The sequence below is a fragment of the Ceratotherium simum genome, chromosome 4 (genome assembly GCF_057802395.1).
Source record: "Ceratotherium simum simum isolate JZ-2026a chromosome 4, ASM5780239v1, whole genome shotgun sequence".
NCBI classification, from domain to species: domain Eukaryota; kingdom Metazoa; phylum Chordata; class Mammalia; order Perissodactyla; family Rhinocerotidae; genus Ceratotherium; species Ceratotherium simum.
Genome location: NC_141903.1, coordinates 31,314,907 through 31,342,717, shown reverse-complemented (window position 1 = coordinate 31,342,717; position 27,811 = coordinate 31,314,907).

Here is a 27,811-nt window from a genome sequence, read left to right as displayed (position 1 = left end):
CCTTGGAGAACATTCCATTGACCAAAATAAGTCATATAGCCAAGCCCAATATCAGAGGGGCAGGAAACCACACCGCTAACAATGGGAGGGTCCTGCAAAGTTCCCTGGCAAATGGGATAGAGATTCATTCCTGTTATAGGGCAGTGAAGCAATGGGACAAATAATCCCATCTACCTGACTGCTCTCAGCAACTATAATGCTCTGTTTCCACATTTCCTCATAGGTGGCTCTTTCTATCTTCAGTTTCAATGCCACCTCCTCACAGAGGTCCTCTTTGGCCATCGTATTCCCAATGTACATGTACCCCCACATACATTGGGGTACATGGCCACAGCTCATGTACCCCCAATGACTCTAATCCATTAGCTATTTTTGTTTTGTTCATTGTATGTACAGATTTAAATTTATTCATTTATTTATTTGTTGGCTTACCTATTTACTATATCCACCTCCACTAGGAACGTGAGCAAGAATTTTCTCTGTCTTATTCACTGCTTTAACCACAACATCACCTGGCACAGGGTAACGGCTCAATAAATCTTGGTTGAATAAATACATTCTAGAAACCTATATTCTTATGAACACTTGCATCTTTATTTCTCAGTTCAATGTTAGTCCTACAGCATACTTTTAATTACTAATTTTCAGAAATGAATAAATGTGTGAATATCAGGATAGGAGAGTCAGGAAGGATATATTCAATGTAACATAGTTAAGAACAAAGGATTTGAAATCAAGCTCCAGCAGCATATGACCTAAGACCTCAGTGTTACTGTCTATGGAATGGGAATAAAAATTGCAGATTTTCTGCAAGGATTAAATTAGATGATGCGTGTACAACACTTACCTAATGGTAAGATGGGAGAGTGGCATGTAGTGACATGGGAAGGGTAGACATGGCCCAGACAGTGGAGACCTTGTAGGCCAATGTGAAAAGTTTGTTAATGGGTGACTCAGATGGAACATGTATTTCCAAGCTTTCTCAACCAGATTTCCCCTGTTTTTCCTAGAAACAACTGGGTTGGCAGACCTCTGGTCCCTGCGGTCATATCGCTCAGGTTGGGGCCGGCTGGCCGCTGCATTCCCCGGTGATGTTCATGATTCTCTGTGCTGAGGGACTCAAGACAGCCTTCTCCTTTGCTGACTTCCATCCCCTCAACCATTGCTTCAGGCCTATGAAACTATCTCTAAAGTAATCCTAAATGACATAGTCATACTTTTCTATCAGACCCGAATAAAATTCCATTTGGGAACATGGGGGCTAGATTGAATCTTTGTTTTGCTTTTTAGAGAATTCTATGCCCATCATTTCTGAATAGTCTGCTTCCTAGAACTGTATTAATGAATTAATTTTCCCATGAAGTAGGTAAGAAATCAACTTGACAGCCCCATTTTGGTAGAAGGATACAATAAGGCAAAGAGCAGGAACTCACCCTAGAGTCAGTTCTCATAGATAAGACAAGATGTGGTTAATTCTCTTATTTTAGAACTGACCTCCAATTAGTATTGGCCTCCTAGATAGTCAGCCCTCCCACTTTTATAAAGATTACCAAAATTTAGTAGTTTAATAATGCTTTTATGGCAAGGGTATAAGAAAGCGGTCACTCTTATTTACTGGTAATATGAGTCCACAATCTTTCCAAAGAGTAATTTGGCATGTCCATCCAAATTTAAAATGCACATTCATTTTGGCCAGAAAATTCCATTTCTAAGGCTCTAAGCTACAGTTACTCTTGCGCAAATATATATATGTAATAAAGACTGCATAGATAAAGATCATATAGAGGTAAATCTTTTTCTCAGCATTGTTTCAAATTGAAATAAACATAGAGGCATAAACTTGTATATGCTTAGAAAAATTTTGGAAGGCTGCACAAAAAACTATTCAGAGTGGTTAATGGAGATAGGCGAGCAAAGGGACAGAGAGTGGAGAAGCACGAAGTAGAAAGGAAGAACTTTTATTTTTCCATTTATAGGATGGTGATTAAATTTTTAAAACACGGGTAGGTTTTAATTTTATTTTGTAAACATAATAAAATAAAAAGAAAAAAAAATTTTTTAATAAAATAAAGAGAAAGAAGATGTTGTATCTATCCCAAGAGGATTGTGTGGAGTAGACATTTAAAGGTACCTAACTTCTCCTCTTGTCCGTGTGCCTGGCTCATTTGCTCCCACATCAGAGATAACACACACATTCTTCCTAAAATGAGAAAATTGACTTCAGCATCTCCAGGGTTCACTCTCAAATGATGCAAGCCAAAGGAGAAAACAAACAAGCAAGGAGTCCCTGGCTTGGGGAAAATGACTCGCTGGGAGAGGCAGCAAAAGCAAGATTTTGGAGCAAGTCATTGATGTCATCCTGTGGCAGAGCATCAGTGCTGGTTTTTGCGTGCTTTTTGGAACTGAGGTTTGTCTCTCCACATTGGAGGTATTAAAGCTTAGTTGGAATCCCGGTCCTAGTGAGTCCAAATTCATAATTGCAATCCGTGGAGAAGCTTAAATGGAGGTCACTCTATCAAGGTCAAACACTAGAATTTGTTTATTTTAGTTGAGGGTCCATGCAAGAGGAAAGAGATGCAGCAGGCACCATGCACCCTGCACTGGAAAAATTAAGTCCATGCCCTAGGAAAATCAGCTCTGAGTATCTGTGATATGGGTTAGCAACTCCAACAGCAACAATGGCTGTTTGTTGAACACGCACTCTGAGCCAGGCATTGTGCTAAGCGTGCTGCATACACTTGCTCACTGAGCCCTCACAACAGATTTATCATGTTTATCTTACAGATTAAATACTTATCCAACAGTTTATAAGTGGTAGAGCCAGGAATAAAACTATGTTGGCCTGATTTCTCAAGCCCGTGCTCTTAGCTACTCTATGACAAGATGCTGTTATTTTTGCCGTGGCATTCTAAGTGGCTTTTTAGAGATGCAGGGTCACTCGGGCCGCCCTGCACCACGATGGAAGAGTTCACATGTCTGAACGCCCATTATCTAGGCTTTCCGGGCCAAGGCTCATGGCCACTCTCCCTTTCCCTTTTGCCATTTTTGAAAAAGTTCTGCCAGAACCGTAACAACTACTTATAAAGCTCACAGTCATCACTGTATTGATCATTTCCCAAGTTACTTTCGGTTGCTGGGGCTCTCAGGAGAGAAATCCAACCTTTTGCTTCTTTCTTCATTCCCCTTGATTTTATTCTTCAAAACAACACAATACTATAAAGGAGATGCCATTTCCTTCCTTTCATTGTTGCTGAAGTGGAGGTGCTCACACATCAAGCATCTTACCCGGTTACTTAACTAATTTCTTAACCTCTCCAAATCTCAGTTTCCTTGCTGATAAATTGGAGATAATATCCAACCCTTAGAGGTGTTGAGATCATGTCTACAAAGTTCAGAGCACAAAGTAGGCATTCAGTGAACGGCATCTGCCCTCATGGTTAGGTAGTTCTATTGCTGGGAAGCGAGATATAACCTGTGTGACCCTGTACAAGTTCCATACCTTCTCTAAACATCACCTGTCCACTGGGAATATTATCACCCAGTTCACAGGGCTATTTTGAGGATTAAATGGAATAAATATTCTACATAAAATAACTACGCTAGTGACTGGTTCACACTCAAAACGGAATACATAATAATCTCCAAAATGAATGCTGTTGACATGTGTCTATCTATCTTACTCCAGGAATTTTATGTATCATGTATGAAAGCAACATCCTCCCTCTCCTAGCCCCTCTCTCCATCCCACTTACCCCCAGACTCCTTAGGAGAATATGGAATATTACGCGGGAATTTTTCCTCCCTCTTAATGTTGCTTTTTAATAAGACAAGGCAGCCCTACGACACGTTCGAGCTTTTTTCTCATCCTCTAAGTCACTGAGGGTCTTCTCAGTGGCCCGCAGCAAGATGCCTCAAAGGAGGCCGCATTTTGGCCTAGCTCTTATTCAGAAACACTGCTGATGCGATTCTCGGCTCTGGCCATACGCTTGATTGCTTTCCAACACAGCATTTGATGTGAAAGGGAGGAAGAAAGAATCCTTCTCACTCAATGGCTAAAAATAATTTCAGAGAGCTAGAGGCAAAGCAGAGGTGATGGCAGCTATCTCCTGGAACAGTTGATAAACCGAGTCTCCTGCAAGCCAATTTCATGCATTTTCTTTTCTATCCTTTTGCTTCCCCTACATACTCTTTCTTTCTGGACATGGTGGGGGAAGCCTCACAAATTAAACTAGGAAAACTCTGGGTGTCCTGTCATCTAATCTTCAGCTTAAGGTTGTAGTTGCCCCTTTGCAAAGTCTGCTCACTGAGTCAGTACAGCTGATTAGAAGACCAGTTCCCTCGTGCTCAGCCTGCAGGTGCCCCGTTTTGGAACTCAGCAGCTGCACATGAAATATGCCAGATCTGTCAAAAGACAAGATGGTTCACAGATGCCCAGAAGCAGGGCAGAGAAGGCTGACTGGGAGATGTGCTGCAAGATGCAAGCAAATAATACCACCAGGAGGCTGGAAACTCAAAGGTGATTTCAGCTGTGTGGCCCCTTGATTCGGAAGGGTAGTGGCTTCAGTATTTCCCTCATTAAGTAGTAGATAACAACAACAATAAACAAACACATAGGGACAGAGATTGGATTGGTGGTTACCAGAGGGGAAGGGGGGAGGGAGGAGGGTGAAAGGGATAATTCAGCACATGTGTGTGGTGATGGGTTGTAATTAGTATTTGGGTGGTGAACATGATGTAATCTATGCAGAAATAGAAGTATAATGATGTACACCTGAAATTTATACAATGTTATAAACCAATGTTACTGCAATAAACAAAAAATTTAAAAAAAAAAAAAGAAGAGTAGTGGCTTCAGACTCTAACTGCTCTCCTGAAATCCAGCTCAGTGGAAATTGCCCCTGGCTGCAAGCAGGCACATTGTTCCTGTCTTCATAGGAACACAGGGAGCTACTTCCCATCTGCTATTTGTGATGTGGTTATCTTTGCAAAATGCACATGCACGGGGCTAGCTGGGACCTAAAGAGCCAAAGAGTTCAAATGTTCTAATTAAAAAATTACTCCTGCGTGAGTTTATTGAGCATCATGTGTTATCACTTTTAAACCTCACACTATCATACCAGCCCCGTCATTACCATCTTATCCTCAATTTACATGTGAGAAAATCAAGAAATGGAGAATGCTCTTAAATACCTTGTTCAAAAATCACAAAGCTGGTGGATAAGTTAGGAAAGTGTCTGTAAGGAATAGAAAACCCAACAGACAGTGGCTTACACAGAGGGGAATTATGCTTCTTATGTAATAGTGTAATGGGAGATAGGCAGCTTTGGGCATTGGTTTAATGGTTCAAAAATGATCACATCTCTTGATTCCAGTGGCTTTTCCCTCATGGTTGCAGAATAATTGCTTCAGCTCTGAGCATGAAGTCTGTATTCAAAGTGGCTGAAAGATATCAAGGAACAATGCCAGAACCTTTGTGCTTTCTATTAGGAAAACCATGTCTTCCCAGAACTTTCTGAAGTTGCCTCCCCAGTAATGTCTCATTGGTCAGAAATAAATCATATGGCCACTCTTAGCTGCAAGAAAAGCGGGAAAACAAGTATTTAGCCCTCCAGCCCATAGTGGGAGCAGACCACAGAGAGATCAGGCTAATTTGGACTAAGGTGGCCGTGGCGGTGAAAGTGGTGAGAAGTAGACGGCCTCAAGAGACATTTGGTGGTAAAAATCGTCAGGCAGAGCTTGCTGATTGACTGCATGTGGGAGACGAGGGAAGAGGAGGAGTTACGAAGGAATCCTAGGTTTCTAACCTGGTACATTCACTGAGACTGGGAGTCATGAAGAAGGAAAAAATTTTGGAAATGGGAGATCATGAGTACACCCTTGGACATGTTGAGACTGAACTGTCTTTGAAACATTTAAATGGATATTTTAGCAATTAAATACAAGAGTCAGAAGTAAGAGGAGCTGCCTAGGTTGGAGATATAGGAGATGTAAATTTGCTCTTGTCAATCATTAGCATAAATTTAGGGCTTTCCACCTTCTTTTACCTGTATTTCTGCTCTCTTGAATTCTCTGTGGCAGTGGTTCTCAAGCAGGTGCAGTTTTGTCCCCCAAGACATATTTGGCAATGTCTGGAGACATTCTTGGTGTCAAAATTTGGAGGGGAGCGGGTAGCATTATTGGCATCTAGTGGGTAGGAGGCCAGAGATGCTGCTAACCACTTCGCAGTGCACAAGACTACCCCCCCACCCACCCACCCACACACCCCGAAGATTTATCCAGTTCAAATTATCTGTCATGCTGAGACTGAGAGACCCAGCTGTATGGTAAACTCACTTCTGACCTTGTCACTCCTCTGGCCCACAAGGTCCCTAAGTGTTCCATTTTTGTGTTTCCCGTAACTCCTTAACACCTCTGACATTGCCGTCAGCTTAAAATTGTCATGATGTTATTCTACAGCAGCTTCCCAGAACCAGCTCCTAGCACAAAGACGCCTCTAGTGGTGGTGCATGGAGACAAGTAGTATTGTTGACTTGACTAAATTTATGTTTAAAGTCATCCCTAGAACCAGTAGCCTGACTTCGTTTATAATTTACAATTTAAGAGTCTCTTGAACATTGAGATCATAGAAAAAGTTATTATAAATGAACTCAGTCACTACTCCTAAGACATTGAATCTAAGAGACATCTTGAATGGGTTGAAGGTAATCTTTAGGACATGTAAAAAGAATTGGTACTTTAGGCACAATGTTTTATCCCGAGAAGTAACCTAGATTACTGAGTAACCTAAGTTGCTGATCACTAGTAACCTAAATTACTGAGGATAGATTTATAACAGGAAATCTGTGGCTATCTGAAACACATCCCTAAGTTTTTGAGGTAGATAACAACAAGAGCCATGTACCCCATAAACCACTACTTGGTTTCCCTCTAATGGTCAGTTTCTTGTACTTTCCTGATCATCCACTTGAAAAATATTAACTTGCTTTGCATATAAAAGCCATATAGTTGCTTCCAATGAGGCTTTATTAACCACATTAATTTCAGAGACACTCTCAGGATAAACCGATTGAGTAAGAGCTCTTTTCAGCTTGAGTCTAATAGAGCTGACATATGATTCTTAAGGACTTATTAAAATAAGCTCAGCTACTTGTCTGAATTCACAGGCTCTGATCCAATGACGTGGAGAGCAGCAGACCATTAAAATTAATTGAAAGTGCTGAACCATTTCAAGATTGATTTATTTTGTATTACAAAAAATTAAATAAAATGGGAGGTGCTAGGTTAGCCTCTGCCCTCAAGAATTAGTCTAAAATTACAATTGAAATGTCTCAAATGAAATTACTGTAAAACTCATTAAGATATATATTAGGTTTCCAAATCACACTTATGCCCCTTGTAATTTAAATACTGAGCTACTCTCATTTAGAGATAACTTGGATCTCAACGGTGACCAAGTAGCAAGGGTTCCAACCAATTTGAGCACCTGGTGAGAACCTGGAATATCTCACCCACGCAAAGCCAGCTATTTAAGTGAGCTTTTTCTTTTCTTTTCTTTTCTTTTTCTTTTTCCTTTTCTTTTAGGGGTAGGAAATGCCTGAAAAGGAAAAATCTTTTCCCAAAACCAAGACTATATTATTTTATTGCATTTTACATTCTTCTATATTGTTCCTGGCATGCAGGACAGGAAACTCAAGTGGACATTTGCTGCACAGCCTACTCAGCAGAAAGATGGAACATTTAGAGGACTTTCATCTGAGGTGTCCAAAGTGATTTCAAAAGCAGCCATTCCAGTGTCTTCTGAACTGGTAGCAAAGGCAAAGAAAAGCAGGAAATCATCTTTCTATAAAATCATTCACAACGAAGAGGTAAAATGACAAGCTTGAACCCTTGCACTTGCCAAGCCCACCCTGGGGTACCCCCAGGCCTCATTTTGCACCTCTCTGCTCTTCCCACACTGTGCTCCAGACTCACCAGCCTCCCTCAGTTTCCCCAGACACACAGCTCTCCACCTCGCCTGTCCACCTGCAGGTCTCATCACCGGCATGCTCCTCTCCTTTGCTCCCGTCGTCCAGCCAGCTTCTCTTCGCCCATGACATTCCTTTCTCAGGAACCTTCCCCCACATCTCACACTAGGTGAATTCCCATAGTATAACCTTCCCATGATACGATGCAATTGTAATTAATTAACAATATAAGTATGTTTTCATATCTATGTCCCACTAGAATTTAAGCCTCAAGAAGACAAGGATTGTCTGGTTTACATTATCATTTTATTCCTGGAAACTAGTACAATGCCTGGAACATAGTATTCAATATACGTTGAATGAATGAATGAATGTAAATAAACTTTCTATGAATCATGACCACATCCTCCCTCTGTTCATTTGATTCTTTTCTGAGTATATATAATTGAGCACAGTTTACGTTAAAAATGGTCCCCTTTGAGAGCCAAGCAAAAGAGTCCCCCAGATATTTCCTATGGGGCGTAATTAGCTACTGTGCATATAGATCATAAGTGGACAGGGGTTAACAAGTCTGAAGGCTTCATGGGTAAGGACAGTGTTTAATTCACAGAAATTAAAGATGAGGAAAGTCAGTTTAGTGAATCCCAGGCTGGGGAGAAAGAAGAATTGCCAGCTACTGAGATTCTAGTCATTCTTTCATGGCAGGTTTAAATGTTCCGACTGTTTATTTATAATTAGGCACCGTGGGGAGCTAAAATGAACTTTCCTGTACGATGCTTTGCCAGCATTTCTGTAAAAGATTGGCACAGTCTATTGCAAAGTCTTAGCTATTGCCTGCCACCTGGTTTACTCTACAGAGAGATGGCATGCTGAAACTCCTACAGGGGCCAGTTCACGCCAGTGAAGCTGGGGAGAAGACACTGCAGCAAACTGAGAGCCTACACCTCGTCGGAAGGAGCAGGCTCGAGTTAGCTGCAGTCAACTGCTGCCGTGTTAAAAATGGGGGCCCACTGTGGTTGTGAGAGCTCCTTATTTTTAAATGTGAGCCACTTTAAAAATCACTGTATAGGCCAAAACAAAATATATCTCTGAGATGGATACACCCAAGGGCCACCTGTTTGCCAATTCTGCTCCATAATCTCTACTTTTGTCCTTCAAGGACCAGCGAAGTGGCCTTGGTGAGAAATGCGGCCTGGGTTGACCCAGGTACAGTATAGGGCAGAAAAGTAGTCACAGCCAAGAGGCATCTTCTTGGTCCCAAGTTCAAAGAAAACTGCTTTACTCCCCCATTGCCAACAACTTATGAAGATTTACTCTCTTTCTGAAAACCAGGTTGGTGACAACACAGTCTTAATTTACGATATGGATGAAAAGCACCAGTTCCAACTTGTATTAGACTATACAGTGGTGCCCCAGTGGAGAAAATCTCAACCTCACTCAACTTACTCTCTTTCCAATACAGCCTGTCTCTCCTCCAGTGAAAGGAAACCATCATGTTGCTTTTCTCAGTCATATATGTGGAGACATTAAAAAATACATAACAAGAAAAATAGAATAAGACATGTACCCATCACCCAGAAGTAAAAACTGTTAAAATGTTGCTATGTTTGCTTCAAGTCTTTTCTTTAGATGGGAAACAAAATATTACAAACGAATGTAAAATTGCTTTGTCTCAATTCCCAGTCCCATCATCTTCCCCTTTCCTCAAGACCATGTCTTTCAACTATACCTATCCAATCCCTCTTACATTTTTACATGCATATCTATGTGTCAAATAGCATCTATATTATACTATTTTAGGGGTTTTAATTAGCACAAGTGTCTTCATACTACATGTATCATTCTTCAATGTGTTTTTCCAGTCATCTATGTATTTGAAATCTATTCATAGATAGAGACACAGAGAGAAAGTGTGAGAGAGAGAGACACAGACAGACAACTTTTATTCCCTTTAAATTCTGATTAGTATTTCATCATATAAATATCTCATTTTATTTTTTTCCTTTCCTAAATGATAGCACGTATACCAGAACAAAATGCAAAAATTTCCTCCAAAATTATCACCCAGCAAAAGAAGTACTTTACAAAGTCTTTCATATTATAGTGCAATCTTGCAATTACTTTATTTCAAACACAACATTGTTGAAGACGCATTATCCAGAAATAACTGTGCAATGTTAGTTTTAGACGCTAAGAGAGGTCACTTAATGGAATACCTTTTAGAAAAGAAGAAAGAAAAAGAGAAACTTAACATAAATCAGGTAATTATTTGTGAGTGTAAGACCTCATAACTGCAGGTGTTGTGTGCCAATATTCATAAGCCCTTTAAAGATCACTTTAAATCAATACGGTAATTGGTTATGTTGTGGAGAGCACATCTATAACTACAGGACAAATGAACAAGCCACCTGTCCTAATGTCAAGGCATAGGGAATCTTGTAGTTGGGATAAAATTTCCAGAGAAAACATCATTGACTGATTCAGAAACCACAGAGTATGCTATGCCCTGGGACACTATTTATATGACTCAGAAAGTGCTTCTTGGCTGATGAGAACCCTGATGTCAGAGGCATACAGGAGAAGTTAAAGTCAAATCATTTTCTGAAATATTCAATTGCAGAAAAAGAATACTTTTAAATTAATGTTTTATGTATTATATGATTTCAAATATGTATGTTTAACATTTTGATCAAATAGTTGGTTATTTCTTTTACATCCCTAAAAGTTTAAATGTTCAATTTGATCCCAAACCTCTTTTTTCATTTTCTCATTGAAAAAATGGGAGGTAGTCACTGTATATTTGGAATGGCCTTATGTTTAGGCACATGATAAATTGTTTCTACTTCTTCTTTATTAAAAACAATGTAGCAATGAACACCCTGGTACATGTTTCCTCCTGCACACGGCCAACAACAAGAATTTCTCTGCTATGTATGTCTGGAAGGAGAATTGGCACATTCCTTTCCTACTCTGCAGTGTTTTTAGAATCCTGTACTGCTTCTCAAAGGACTTTTTGTTTTCCAGGGTCAAAGAGCCTCCGAGGCACAGGCTGAAATCCCAGGCCAGCTCTTCTCAGGAGTCTCTCTAATAAGGAGGCCTTTCGCAGCCCAGCACTCTGCTGGGTGAGATTACCCTCCCTGGCTGACCCCCTCACCCACTGTTTGTGAGTTAGGGACTGGCCAGAGTCTCAGTCTTAAAGTGACATTCACAGCAGTGGGTCACAGGTCAGCCACAAGAGATTCTGCCATTACCTTCAGTCCATCTCTGTAGAGCAGAGTCCCTCCTCATTAGTATGGAGCTCGGGTCCCAGAACAAGAATCAGTGCATGGCCTCTGGGCTTTCCAGCCAGAGCACTGGGAGGGCTTGGCCACCTCCAGAGCACAGAAGAGGCCTCCAGAGGAAAAGAGGCCTTAGATGAACATAAACCCTCCCCTAATTAAGCTAAAGAGTGAAACTAACTGGGGATTTGAGAAAGAATAGAAGCCATTAGTAATTTGGAGAAACATCAGATGCAGAAGCAAAGGGAAGAGAGGAACCTTCGCTCAGTTCTCTATATGGTGATTCTTTAGGTTTGTCCCCTGCTAAAGTGCAAGCCCATGCCCTGACATAGCTGAAGTCCCATGAACTTCATTCAACGCATCAGGAAAGTGCACCAGCCCGCAAAATTAGATCCCCCTAGAAAAAGCCAGCTCCAAGATTTCTGGAATAACTCAGGACTAACCAACCACTCATGGTTACTGTCATAGGATTTGAGCAGCAGTTCCATTTCTGGACGGCTGTGGGGCAAGTTACTCAACCTCTGAGCCTCAGTTTCCTCCTCTACAAAATGAGAATAATAGTCCCATCTCATGGGGTTATTGTGAGGACTAAACGTCACAAAGCACATGGAGCCCCTAGTATGGCCTCTGTTATACCGGGGGTATTTGGTACAAGTTACCTACTATATTTTCCTTTTAAAAGTAACCAGAACCAATTCTAATGCTAAGATTACTACTACTACTAATGATATCAGTCACGGAACATTTATTATTCTGTGCCAGTGGGCTCCATCACCTCATTCAACTGTCACAGGCAGGGTGTGGGTATTATTTCCTGTTCATTTTACAAATGAGGAAACCCAGACTCAGAAGATTAAGTAACTTGCTCTAGGCTGACAGTGAGGGAGTGGCCTCACTTAAAACTAAATTAGGCCAATTCCAAATCCCCTTGCTTTTTTATTTTTTGTAATAAAAATTTCATATATTTAAGGAATACAACATGATTTGATATACATATTCAATGAAATGATCACTACAGTCAAGCTAATTAAGATGTCATCACCTCACATAGTTACCTTTTATGTGTGTGATGAGGGCACCTGAAGTCTACTCTCTGAGTAAATTTCCAATATTCCATACAGTACTATTAACTATAGTCATCATGCTGTATATTAGATCTCTAGACTTATTCATCCTACATAACTGCAACTTTGTACCCCTTGACAACGTCTCCTCATTTTCTCCAAGTCTCTGCCCCTAATAACCACCATTCTACTCTCTGCTTCTATGTATTCAATTTTTTTTGGATTCTACATATAAGTGAGATCATGCAGTATTTGTCTTTGTGTGTCTGGCTTATTTCACTTAGCATAATGTCCTCCAGGTTCATCTGTGTTGTTGCAAATCCAAAGCCCCTTTCTTCATCATGATGGGCCACCTTGCACAGCTTCTCCTGCTGTAGGTAAATTGGAGTGAGAGCCATCCTGGAAGAATCTGACTTACACATATTGCCCCAAGAGTGGGGCAAAATTAAAAGTCCCACATGGTATTGGCTTTTTAAAAATTTCTAAATAATGTGAAGTTGAGGGTTTTTCTTACCTGAGTATCTGGGCAATTGATTTGCCTGTCTCTTCACTTCATGAACTCTGTGAACACAACAGGGAAAGCCCATTATGAACTCTCTTATTCTTAGGCGTGATTGCAGTCTCCAAATCAGGTCGGCAGTTGCCACATGGGACAGTCTCAAAATGTCTCCCCCCACCCCACCCCCCGCAATGCTCCTTCCCTCAGGCAAAAATCAAGTTTTTATTCAAAGACTCAGAGGATTCAGTTTACTCTCAATGATTGAAGGATAAGTATGTGAGTATTAAAAAAAAAACTATAAGAAACTGATTGTTCTTGCATGGGTCTGGAATGCATTTGGGACTTGCATTTAAAGGCGGTCTAGCATACTAAAAACTGATTTGAGGCCAAACAATGAGGGTCCCTGAAGCAACTGAAGACCTGATCCATTTTCTTTCCCTTCTTGGTCTACTTCATTCATTCATCTACTTCTAAGTGTCCACCCTGTGGGAGGTGCTGGAATCAAGGGCATTAAAGCACAGCCCTTACCAGCAAGTTAACACTTACCCGACAGTGCGACTAGTGCTATGCCAGAGGGAAGCACAGAGTGACGTAAGAGTTATAAACACCACTAGTTATTGAGCTCTGCTCTATACCAGGCCCTGTGCCTCATGTGCGTTATTTTCTTCAATTCTTACAACCCAACAACGTCCTTATTGCACAAATATGGAAACGGAGACTCGAAGGACATGACTCATCCAAGATCACACATTTACTATGTGGCAGAGACGGAATTTAAGAGCAGACCAACCTAATTCCAGAACCTAATTTATTAATTACTTTGTAAGGCTGTCAAGAAAGCAAAGTGAAGGATCACAAAATCTGCAGTGAAGGGGAATCAGGGAGTTCATCGTGGAGGAGGCAGCTCCCTGATTCTGAAAATTACAAGCAATAGCCCTGCAGAAAGAGATGGCAAATAACTTTCTGGACCTGGACCTGGACCTGGAGAGTCTGGAGAGCAAGCTGGTGCCGAGGTCTGAAGAGCCTGACGTGGCAGGCTAAGAGGATGGAGCTTGGTCCAGAAAGCCCTTGGAAGGCATGAATGATTTTTTTATGTGTGTGTGAGGAAGATCAGCCCTGTGCTAACATCTGCCCATCTGCCTGTTTTTTTGCTGAGGAAGACTGGCCCTGGGCTAACATCCATGCCCATCTTCCTCCACTTTATATGGGACACCACCACAGCATGGCTTGCCAAGCGGTGCGTCGGTGCGCGCCCAGGATCTGAACAGGCGAACCTCGGGCCGCCGCAGCAGAGTGGGCGCACTTAACCGCTTGCGCCACCAGGCCGGCCCCCAGAAGCCACTGAATGATTTTAGGCAAGGAAATTACATGTTTAGATTTTATTTTTATAAAGATCACTCCGGCTGCTCTGTGAAAAACATATCAGAAGGTGGCAAAATTGAATCATTGGAGATATATCAGGCTCAAAACAGTACCAATGATGATAACAGCAGCAAACAGTCAATGTTGTAATGACTCAGGTGGAAATGATGAGAGCCTGGAGGCTATGCAGAGTGCAACAATCATACAGATAATACATGGTTGGGTTAGGAAAAATGGTTTCTCTTATTTGAAAAATAATATTTTCTCATTTGGAGAAGTCTTTACTAATTTTTTGCAGTGTACTGCTATATACAATTAACTAACCAAAAGCCAACTAAGATGTCTTGTTCATTAATCACTTTAAATATGAAGTAAACCACTTAGTACTGAACATTGGCAAGGGGAAAAAAAGATGACTCAGATTCGTACGATAAATAATTATAGAATAATATAGAAGCTCTTTTTCCTTAAAACTAATCTAGACAGGTGTTGGTGGGGGAAGTAAATGTCCATGGCTATAAAAGGGTACACAAGGGCTCCTTATGGTGGAAGTGTTCAATATCTTGACTGAGATGGTGGTTGTGCAAACCCACACATGATAAAATCATATAGAACTAAATTTACACACGCAAACACACACACACACGAATGTATGTAAAACTGGTGAAATATGAATAAAGTTGGTAGATGGCACCATTGTCAATTTCCTGGTTGTCGTATTGTACTAAAACTATGCAAAATGTTACCGTTGAGGGAAACTGCATGAAGATTATACAGGATCCCTGTGTATTATTTCCTACCACTGAGTGTGAATCTACAATTATCTCAAAACAAGAATTTTTTTCACTATAAATTTTATTATTTTTTCTTTTTTTTTATTGTGGCAACATTGGTTTATAACATTACATAAATTTCAGGTGTACATCATTATATTTCAATTCCTGTATAGATTACACCATGTTCACCACCCAAAGACTAGTTACAATCCATCACCACACATATGTGCCTAATGATCCCTTTTGCCCTCTTCCCTCCCTCCTCCCCCTCTGGTAACCACCAATCCAATCTCTGTCTTTATGTGATTGTTTGTTGTGGTTTTTATCTTCTACTTATGAGTGAGATCATACAGTATCAAAATAATTGTTTTTTTGTGTGTGTGAGGAAGACTGGCCCTGAGCTAACATTTGTGCCCATCTTCCTCCACTTTATATGGGACGCCGCCACAGCATGGCCTGACAAGTGGTGCATCGGTACGTGCCCGGGATCCGAACCCAGGCCGCCAGCAGCAAAGCGCGCACACTTAACCGCTACGCCACGGGGCCGGCCCCCTTAAAATAAAATATTTTTAAAAATAATCTAGAATAATCAGTGGTTCTCAAGTTACTGTGAGTTACAGGGAGAATCTGGTGAAAACTATAGACTCTTTTCCCACAAAAATGCACATGCAAAATTTTTCATACAATTTCATAAGTTTCCTGAAGCCCCTGAAATTCCTCTGAATCTCTATACTTTGCCATTATATGGATTCAGACAGACACCCAGCAAGTTGAAGCTTTGACCTTCCAAGGATAGTGTTGTATTAAAAGCTTTTACTCTAGAGCAAGAGTACATTAAAATTCTGACTCTAACACTTCCAGAACTCTCCCACTGACCTTAGGCAAGTTGTTTAACCTCTCTGTGTCTCAGTTTCCTAATCAGTAAGATGAAATTTATAATTTTACATATCTTCATAAGGATTAAGAGAGTTAATATAGTAAACAGTTCTTTTTTGTGCCCAAGAGTATCAGGCACATAATACACACTGAAAAAATGTAGTATTATTATCTATAAGGCCCCCATGTTTCAGTTCCTTCCGAGCTCTCCTGCCCTGTGTTCCCATTCCCATGCTTTGCTTTAACCATAACTGCTCCCACTTCAGATCCTTTGCATATGCTGTCTCCTCTCCCAACTCATCCTCACTCAACATGCTAACCTTTCAATTTCATCCATCTGATCTCAATGCAAGCATCACTTCCTCAGGGAATTCTTCTCTGACCTCACTGACAAGTTCAAATTTTCCTTTTACAAGCTCTTATGAAGCTCAACACTACATAGTCTTTACCTTAGATGTAGTTACCTTATACTCCTGGAGTGCTATGTGATTGACATATGCCTCACCACTCGATTTTAAACTCCATGAGATAAAAACTGGATCTGATTTTGCTCTCCATAGTGTCCTCAGCATTTATCACAGTCCTAGGATCATTAAAATACTCAATAACTATTTGTTGAATGACTGAGTAAACAAATGAATAAACCTATAATGACAGCCATAGAATACTTCATAAAGAAGGCTATTCACCCAACAGAGGGCAGGTTTCCTTCTCTATCATTAGTTCATAAGAGAGGGCATTCACACTCAAAGGGATCTGATATTCCATATAGTAGTTCCATACCATTCATCTCAAGTTTTTATCATGGTGAAAGGGATTCTAATTCACTTACTCTTTGTAAGGCACACTGGGATATATGAAAAATAATAGAACCATAGACTATCAAAATGCCACTCTGCTTTGGGCCATACTCCTTCATTCTGAACTGCACACACACGGGCGCGCACACACACACACACACACTCTCACTCACACACAAAAAGAACCCAAAGAGAAAATTAAATTTCCCCAGGTCTTTTCAAGATTCAGATGCATATCTCATCAATGTTTATTCATCTTCCCACTGTACTGACTCTCAAGGAAGTAAATGGTATTTAATGAGAAAAAAGAGTAACTTAGAAAGAGGAACAATAAAGCTTAGCATCAGGCTCTCCTCCATCCCTTAATTACACCCCTAATCTTTCTAGACACTTTGCCCAACATCTCCTTCAGTTTTCCCTGCTGAGGCATATTAGCAGAAAGGTCCCATAGTTGGATTAATTGGATCAACGCTGAAGTTTTCATTTGCTACGTGAGTTTAACAAATTAATCTGGCATATAATGAAATATTGTGAAACACTTTCAGAATGGATATTGCAAATACTGCCTTGTTCAATTACTGTCAAAATGCACATACAGAAAAAATATGAAAATCTGAACACATAATTGCAGACTTAATTACCACTCTGTGCTAACCAGAGGCAATCATACTGAATTTGTCAAAGCATTTAAACCAGTCATAAAGTCTCTGTATAATTCCAAGAAATGGGAACACATGACCAAACACTAACCAGACTTGACTAACTCAGTCTTTCTTATTTTCCTTGAGTTGTTAAGATGGCACAAGAAATGGCGGTTAACTGGAGCTGGGGGATAGAGGAAATGGGGAGATGTTGATTAAAGGGTGCAAAGTTTCAGTATGTAGAATAAGTTCTAGAAATCTAATGTACAGCATGGTGACTATGGTTAATAATATTGAAACCTGCAAACAGTTAGCCATTGATGATTAAGCAGCTAGTAACTATGGTGGATTGGAATTGGCCACCTCAAAATATGTCTCTGCCTGAAAGACACTTTGGCCCACACATTCACTAACTGACCAAAGGAGTTTGAAATGGGAGGCCTGCCCCCAGAACAGGCCATCACTATAGACATCTCTGGGTACCTGGAGGGTCCTTGCTAAGCCTAGTCTTAGTTCTGCTTACCTGTTGTAAGAGACATTTACATTTGTAAAGGAAATCTCCATTTGTAAGGGTGTCTTCTTCCCTGTGCCAGGAGGAAGGGGGGGATGACCTTACCTAGAAACTTATCAGAAATGAAGGCGAGGACTTAAATCTGCATAATAAACTTATCCAGTGTTTACTGTGCTGTTTAGGCACTATGCTATCTGACTCCCACAAGGTTCCTATAGAAAACATCTCCCTGGAGCCTGGGTCACCATGGTAATGGGTGTTTGAGCTATTTTTTTTCAGGAATTGAACGCCTTGTCCACCTCAGGCCGGTTGAGACCACCAACCCGTCAACTGGGCCCACACAGATATGTGTCCAATGAGCGACCTTTTGACGCTGGGAGGTTAAAGCTCTACCCTCAGGCCATGCTGACACCACCATTCTGTGAACAGGCCTCCTACGAACAGGCATGAAGCCTGACTACGCTTGCACAGATGATCAATTACCCCATCTCTCCTCACCTCCAATCATTTCAGACCACCTTGCCCCCTACCCCATAAATATCCCTGAGTCCCTATTTTCAGGGAAGCAGATTTGAGATTCATTCTCCCATTTCCACACTTGGCTGCCTTGTGATTAATAAACCCTCTCTCTCTGCAATCTTGTCGTCCTGGTGATCGGCTTTCTGGGTGGCAGGCAAAAACGGACCTGGTGCGGTAACAATATGGTATTACATAGTTGAAATTTACTAAGAGAGTAGATCGTAAGTGTTCTCACCACAGAAATGGTAAATATGAAAAAAAACAGCTTAACCTTACTCTCCTTAACCAAATGATCGTCCTGAAACTTAACATGGAAAGAACATCTACATTGAGCTCCTCAGGGCTGGTTTTGATCCTGGCTCTAGCTCTGTGGCCTTGGGCAAATCACTTCATCTCTCTGCATCTCAGTTACCTGAGCTATAAGGAGGCATTGATAATACCTACTTCACAGGGTTGTTGTAAGGATGATAATGACAATAACAGTAATAATAATAACAACAGACATAGGGGAGGGGCCAGGACCTAGCCTCACAACCACCCACTATGGTGGGACAGCTCTGGAGAGACAGACCAGATATCTGGGCAGATGGAGGCGTTTCCATCTAACAGACCACCACTCGCAAGCACATCTAGAAACACTGCCATCACCTGTCCTTCAGCCATTACTTAGGGTGAGAAAGGGGTGCAGGCTTGAGGGCTGTATATGCCTGAAATCGGGTTCCTGTGTAACTCTCTGCACAGCCTCTTCATAGACAGCAGCTGCCTCTTGAGGCAGGGTCTAGAGTTTGGCAGGGAGAGATCTGAGGATGAAATATCTCAGAACAAGGAACCAGCCCGGGTGTTTAGTTTGCCAAGCTGGAGTCACAAAGCAAGCTGGACACCTGCAGATGTCCTGGGTGGGAACAACTGCTGTATACCCTGGCTTGGCTTGAGCGTGCTTGATTTAATTTACGAATTTAGACGGTTGAAAGCCCAAAAGCCAGAAGAAAGAATCAGCACTTGTCAAGGGCCAACTATGTGCCAGGAACTTCTGCTACCACATCTTCATCTGTGAGAGAGGAGGACAATAAAATAATACCAACCTCTCGAGGTTATTTAAGAATTAAAAAAAAAAAAAAAGAAGAGAGGGCACAAGAATGGTTAGACTAGGATTTTTCAATGGACTACAATTATGAATCAGCTCTTACAATTTAATGGTTTACAAAGTACTTTAATGTACATTATCTCATTTGAATTATCTTGAGAATTGTGATTATGTATGAAACTTAACAGGCCTGTCACTTTTCCTCAAAGATAGACAATTCATTTGTTAATGAATATTGATGGAATGCCTACAGGGTCTCAGATACTGTTCTAAGAACTAGAACACAGCTGTGAACAAGACAGTGTTCTTGTTCTGCAGAGGCTCACCATGTAGTGACAGATATAAATAACAAACACATATGAGCTACAAAGAAAACAAAATAATGTGTGATACAGAATAACTGTGTGTCTACTTTAGATGGGGTACTCAACAAAGGGCTCTCTGAGAGACAACATTTGGGCACAAGTCCTAACATCCCTGTTTGTATGTCTGAGAAATGTCTTATTCCTACGTGCTTAACTTTCTTGGTTAAACTACTGGCGTATGTTTTACACCACAGATAACAGTCAAAATGCCCACGGTAACCATTTATTTCAACCTTTTTCCTGCTCATACCTGGACCAGAGCAAGTGCTATATGACCACAATGACCTGTTTAACTAGAAGCAATAATCTGCACTAGAATATTACTTTACACTCTCAGATATCTTCACATCTATTTTTCCTTTGATTCTGAGAAGTGTGTATTGTTATCTCTGTTGTGCAAGAGAGGAAACTGTAGCTTGCCTCAGGTCACACAGCAAGTGGGTGACTCAAACTTAAGACTGCTGACTTCTAGTTCAATGCCCTTTCCAGAATATACTTCTAGTAAAGTGAACTCCATTCAACTTAATTAACATGTATTAAGTTTTTATAGTTGTTTTATTCATTGCCAGATGATGGAGATTACTCAAAATGAGAAAGATGTGACATTTGACCTTATCAAGCTCCTAGCCGAGTTGGAAAAACATTTAAATAATTAATTATAAAACCATTAGGAACATATAACACCTTAGGAAGTAAGGGACAGAGTTGCACAAGGGTAGCGTTTAACCTGGGGCAGAGAGCAAAGAATAAGTGGAGAGAAGCAGAAGATGAGTCCAGTAAAGTAAGCAGAAGCCAGATTGTCAGTGGTACTGAATGGTCAGCTAAGAAATTGGGACTTTGTTCTATCTGAAACAGAAGTCACTGGAGCATTGAGAGTTGGTGAGTAATAATATACAGTCGATAACTTATAAAAGGCCTTCTGGAGGTAGAGTAGACAATGAGTTGAAGCCAGGCATGGCTGGTGGCAAGAGACCAGTTGTAATAGTTACAATCATCCAAGGAGACATGCAGAGGTCCTGAACCAGGACAGTGCCAATTACGAAGGCAGCTAACATGCCATCTTAGACGGAGAAATATTGGGAAGAGGAGAAAGCAAATATCTGGATGTCTCACCTTTATCAAAGCCCTCTCCAGGTCCTGGTATAGTCTTGAAAGGTGTTTGTTTTTCTTGTTTTAACTGGAAGTAAACTCTCTGAAAGAAAACTGTTATTATCAAAAAGACAAGAAATGACAAGTGTTGGTGAGGATGTGGAGAAAAGGGAACTCTTGTCCACTGTTAGTGGGAATATAAATTGGTGCAACCACTATGGAAAACAGTATGGAGATTCCTCAAAAAATTAAAAATAGAACTACCATATGATGCAGCAATTCCACTTCTGGGTATCTATCCAAAGAAAAGAAAAACACTAATTCAAAAAGATATATGTACCCTTATGTTCACTGCAGCATTATTTACAATACTAAGATATGGAAACAACCTAAGTGTTCATCAATAGATGAATGGATAAAGAAGATGTAATATACATATATATATACAGTGGAATACTACTCAGCCATTAAAAAATGATATCTTGCCATTTGTGACAACATAGGTAGAAATTGAGAGTATTATGCTAAATGAAATAAATCAGACAGAGAAAGACAAATAACCCACGACTTTGCTTATAAGTGGAATCTAAAAAGCAAAACAAATAAACAAACACAACATAATCCAGACTCATAGATACAGAGAACAGAGTGGTGGTCGCCAGTGGTGGTGGGAAGGGTGGGAACAAAATAGGTGCAGGCAATCAAGGGGCACAAACTTACAATTATAAAATAAAGTCATGGGGATGTAATGTGCAACTTGGGAATACAACCAGGAATATTGTATTAACTTTGTATGGTGACAGATAACTAGACTTTGCAATGTATACAATGTTTGCAATATATAAAATTTATACAATTTTTGCAATGTATACAAATGTCAAATTACTATGTTGTACACATGAAACTAATACAATATTGTATGTCAATTAAACTTCAATAAAAAAAAGAACACTGAAACCCTGAACTTTAATTTGGTTGTTGTTTGAGAATCCATATATACGCATACAGTCAGCCCATGAGAGGGCTCTTTGATCTACCTCATTATATGGATGATGGTCATTTGTTACATGCCTCCAGGGCATTAATAAACACATCCCAAGCCAGGCAGGGCACACACATGCATCGTCTAATCTTGTGATTGTTGAGGCATTCTGAGTAAGACGCCTCCTGATTCCCACTTTGAGTTGTTATGCTGGGTCTCTAGCCTTTGACTGTTCTGACACACACTGAAAGGCATTGCTCACTCCTTCACTTACTTTTTGTCTCCTAAAAAAGTCTGTTTCGACAAGTGATAGGTAATTGTTGTTTACTTCTAGCTAGTGTCAAAAGCTGCATTTTTCTGGGCATATGTGGATCACACATTTCCCCTCTAAGGGTGAAGGTTCAAAACTCTAACCTTGATAATTGAAGAAAAGGGCTGGAAAACTGGCAAGTCTCATCCTACACTGGGAGTGTGACTCACCTTAAAGCATCCTTGCTCAGCTTAGGCCAGGAGAAAAGGAAAGACAGGAATCCGGAAGTCTCACTGCTTGTAGCACCCTGCAAATTGTGCATCAGCAAAGCCATCTCCCCAGGCTCTGCAAAACTTCTGTACTGGGTTTGGAAATACAAATTCCATGTTCTGCTGCAGAAAATGTATCAACGGGGTCTGGACCAACAAAAATTTTATGTAGATATTACAGAATAAGTCTAAATACCTACCCTAACTTGCTAACCAAAATCTAGAGCCCAATTTCTACTGTGAAATCTCTTATACCATAAAAAATTAACCTAATCCAAAAAGGACCTGGATTCAAATCCTAGCTCTGCCACTTGCTAGCCATGTGACCTTGAGAAAGTTGTTGAGTATTTTTAAGTTTGTTTGTTCCCAAGTAGAATGGTGGTAACAATAGAAACTACCACACGAGACTGTTGTAAAAATTAGGTGACAAAATCCATGTAGAGCACTCAGTACAGTGCCTGGCACATAGTAAGTATTCAATAAATGTCTACTGGTATGATGACTATTGTCATCATTATTATCAGCCTTCCCTTTCTTGCCTTATGCCTCTAGTGTGGTGGTTAAAAGCATAGTGGTGGGATCAGCATTCTAATCCCACCTAGATCATTCATTCAGTGTGTGATCAGTATTCCTCATCAACAAAATAACAATGTTAATAACACTACTTCCTTATAGGGTTGGGGGAAGAATTAAATAATATAATAGCTGTAAGGCTCTTAGAATAGATCTTCATGGTACATGATCAATATATGTCATTGTTGTTATTATTATTATCCTTATTATCATTATCCCTATTTTCAACAACATCTCAGTTAAATTGTCAACACACCAGTGACATGCACCATAATATAAGGTATGTGAATGGGACAATGTAGAAGGCATCACTCTTATTTATCTACAAATGACTCCTTAGGACCTCTGTCCTTAAGTATTTGGATGGATTTAGGGCTAAGGTAGAGTTCTACTTCTCAGTTCTGATGCCATCACAGAAAAAAGAATAGACAGAAGGAGCCCTTGTACACTTGAGCCCAAAGTCTTGAGCTCAGGTGAAGACACTATGTAAGAATTGGAAAAGCATGAGAGAAAATATCAAAGTTATCATGGATGTTTTCTCTAGTATTAAATAGGGAAAAGCAAGGAAGGAATGTCAGGGAGAATAACCCTCTCTGGGCACACTAAAAATAGAAGCTTTACTAGGTTTACACACTTTGCTCAATGTTTTACATGCAATACCTCATCTACGCCTCACCACAGCCCTAAGAGGAGCACAGAATTGTTAGCCCCATGTGTGACTGAGGCTTTGAGAGATTAAGTGACTTATCCAGGGTCACCCAGTTGTAAGAGGCAGAGCTGAAAACTATATTCTCTCTTTTTATATAAATTTGCTCAAGCTACATATTGTCAGTAACACAGCCAGACGAAAGTAGTGGCAGATTCAATCAATAACGCCTCCTAGATTTTTGTATTCAGGATTCCAAATACCAGTATACTGGGCAGTATCTGAGCTGTCTATTGCTACTCAGAGCAGGCATCTAGATGACCAACTGACTGAATGTTTCTCTTTCCATTTGCATGTTTCAGATGCACTAAAAAGTATTCAGATTGCCTCATAGAGGCTGTCAACTAATAAACCCAGCAGGCAGAAAAGTATTCAAGCCTCACTTGATGGATCCCATGACTGAGGAGATTCTATATTGAGTGGGAATTTGGACTCCAATTTTTTATTTACTTTCTAATATTTAAGAGTATTTATTATAGTAAAAGGAAATGGCAAAGTTAATGTCATGAACAAAGGTATATAGTTATAAAAGATAACAAATGGACCCTATTTAGGTCCTTTGATTCATCCACTGTTACTCTTGGATGATAAGACTTTTACACTAAACAAGCTTATACCCAAGATAGAAAGAGGCAAGCATTTCTCAAATTCTGTCCCATGGTGCACAAGCATCTGTTCTTCAAATGTGTTTCTTGAGTGTTAATGTGTTTCTTGAGAAACACAAGAAACGGGTATTTTATTATTATAAAAAGGAAAAGAAAAACTAATAAATATATTTTTAAGAATCTCTTAACTATATGACTTTGCTGGGCCTTTTATCTGTTAATAGGTATTGCAAATCTCTAAGAAGAAACCAGAGCACTCGCTCTTTATCCAAATTATTTGATCACAGAGCCTTTCATCAGAACACAGTCTAGGAATACACCGGTGCAGTAGAAAGTGCATGGGCCATGGCGTAAGGCTGACCGAGCCTGGCTCCCCTGCACCAGTCAACTGAACCTGAGTCCTCATTTTCTCATTTGCGAAATGACGGGTAATTAACCCGACCAATCCACTTCAATTAAACAATATAATAAACGCAAGAGAGCTGGCTCATCATGGTAGTTGCCCAACAAATGTGAGCTTCTTTTTTTGTGCTAGTAGGGTTGAGAAGACCAAACTGACTCCTATCGCAGAAGTGGCTGAACATTCCACGCCCTATAATTTTACCTATAGAAAACGTCTCTGCTGTGTGGCAAAATATTTTCAGCCTGTAACCGGAGCTGTCATTATGTGAAGCGACTTTACAAGACTTTCTCCCTATGAGAAATGTCATTCTATCAGTATTTTGCTATTTCCCTGATCTAGACTAATATTTGATATTCTTCTAAGATCTTATTTGTCTGAGAGAGTTTTCAGGCCGCCTTTGACATAAGACCTTTCCTTTGGGCAGCATTTAGCAAGTTCATCTCTGCCATTCCAGAGAATTATAGACCCTGCATCACTTCAGGACTCCCAGAGGCCTTATTTTTAAGATATACATATGTGCCTTTTCCCCCTATGTTTCTCCTTTAAATGCAATTGATTCAATCCTACTTGAACTTGTTAAAATTTCACTTTGACCTTCATTTAAATGGCTCTCTGTACACATCAGTTTCATCTTTTTGTTTGTATCTTATACTTTAAAAGATATTTTGGTGATCATGTCCTTAGACTCCCCCTCCCAAAAAATCACTATTTTACTGTAGCCCAAAGAGTTTAAGTGACTAGCCCTGGGTCACTCAGCTAATTAAGAAAACAGTGAGATTCGAATCCAAGTCTTCCCAGCCTAGTACAGTCCTCTGCTATCAGAAGAACTCAATTCAATTCAATAAATATTTATTTAGTACTTAATATATTAGGCACATAACAGTAGATTTTATTGCTCTTTCCAATATAAGGAGATTTTTTTTTTTATTGTTATTTTTCAAAGGGCAAGCTTCCTGAACTCATTTGCAAAAAGTTGTTCTCACAATTGCTTAATTTTAAGGAAAAGAAGTCCTCTAGGGCATGAGAAGAAGTGGGGTGGAAAGAACAATGAGGCATGTGCATAATGTCATAGCTGCCAACGTTCTACAGATCCCATTTTGGCTGACTTTCAGAAACAAGATTCTTCTCTGAAGAGGAACCAATCGGCCTCCTCCATTCATCATATCCAATTGTTTCAATCATTTCTTCCAGAACAATAGTTTATTTCCATTTATCGCTTCTTCCTTTGGTTCTGACACGTGACATAGTAGAATCCAAGAATGGACAAAGTTATGTTCACATCCATATGCCTGTATGGTATTTAAGGGTTTGATATTTAAAGGGCTTGACAATTCCATTACAGCTAATTCCCCTGAAACCAATTTTAGGGGCTAAGATGGCAGACCAGCCCCTTGCCCCACATCTAATCAAGGTTAGTCAGATGTCCAATGAATAAACACCACGAAGTTTGTGTTGGCTTTGTTTCCACAGTGTATGTCTCATTGACCAAAACAAAGCTCTTTAAAAATGAAGACAGCAAAAAGACCTATAGTTCTCTCTACTGCTCTGTTAAGGGAGGCTGAGGGATGGCTCCACAAAAAGAAATGGGTTTGCAAATTGCTGATGCATCCTTTATCACTGCAATTTCCACAAGGTTATAAAAGTCATGCTTGGATAAAATCTTGAAAGTGCCAAAGCAATGATCTAAGAAATGAATGCAGATAAGCCTTCTCCATTTTAAATTACAAGCAGTGGAACTGAAATGGAAATGATAACATTGCTGAAGAATCTAAAATTAAGTATGTGATTTTGCTCATTTGTCTACAACCGAACAGTTAATCATTTCATGGACACAGTGGGTTTGAAATGCAGCTGCCAAAAACTCTCAACCTTGCTGATGCTGGTTGGCACTGGTGAGTAAAGGTCTTTATTTCTCCATGATTTTGCAAAATGTTCTAACCCTGCCCATTGCTGTCTGCAAGGCACTCTCTTGTTAATTTCACATCTGGGGGTGGTGGGGAAAGCTGGGGGTTACGTTCTGTGTCTTTAAAAGATCAGGAAGGAGAAGAAAAGATATGGTGCCCTCTTTCATGGAGTCCACAGAGAATGGGCTACTTCTATGGCGTTCAAGGCAATTAACTTGGTCCTGGCCTCTCAGAGGCTCTAATGAAATATCTGCTTTCATGCCCACGTGAAAATAATGACACAGCTATTTTTAAGGCCTAAAAGATAATAAAGTGAATTAAAGGAAAATTTAATATACTTTGTATCTCTTTTCCAGTTCCTTTTGGTTTATATTTCACGTGCACTTGAGTTCACGGAGGACTCCTGAGTGTATTCACAGGAAGCCTAAATGAAAAAGAAGGCAGTAGAAGTTCTAAGAACTTTGTTTTGGAGGAGAGAAACAAAAATTTAAAAGTTTTACTTTAAATTTTTTATATTAGGAAATAACACAAATATTACATAAATACTGTAGAAAATTGATTTTAAAAAAGAAAGAAGTTAAAAAAAGAAAATGAAAATCCACTGTAATCCCAACTGGAGATAACTACTGGTCCATTTGTAAAAGAACATTTTCTGTGCATAGTTTTTCTTACCAAAATTGAATGAGACCACCCACGTGGTTTTGCAATCCGCATGTTTCACTCAATAATATGTTTCCATCCTAGAGGAATAGAGAGGCATAGAACTTCTGAAGGGAGATTGGGGCAAGAGAAAGGAAGAAAGAAAACCAGAGAGTATGGATTCTGTAGACTAATGGGTGATTAAATGAAAAAATAACGATTTAGAACCGTCTTTTGGACTCATAGCTGTCTAATTGCAATCGTGAGAGTTTCTTCAAGATTTAGGGGCATGATTAGAGAGAGGAGTTACATATACAATAAATAAGCCTACGTCTATTTTAAAAACTCAATCTGGCTGACCTTTTCTCTAATTCAAAGCTATGAAGAATGTCCAATGAATAGTTTAAAGGTGCACTGCCCAATACGGTAGCTACTAACCAATGTACCCATTTAAATTTAAATTTATTAAAATTAAAATTAATTTAAAATTTAGTTCTAAATCACACCGGCCACATTTCAAGTGCTCAACAGCCATACGTGGTGAGCAGCCACAACGTAGGACAGGGCAGATTATAGAACATTTCCATCACTGCAGGAGGTTCAATGTATAGAACTCCTTTAAAATGTTCAGCTACTAAAATGACTATAGCAT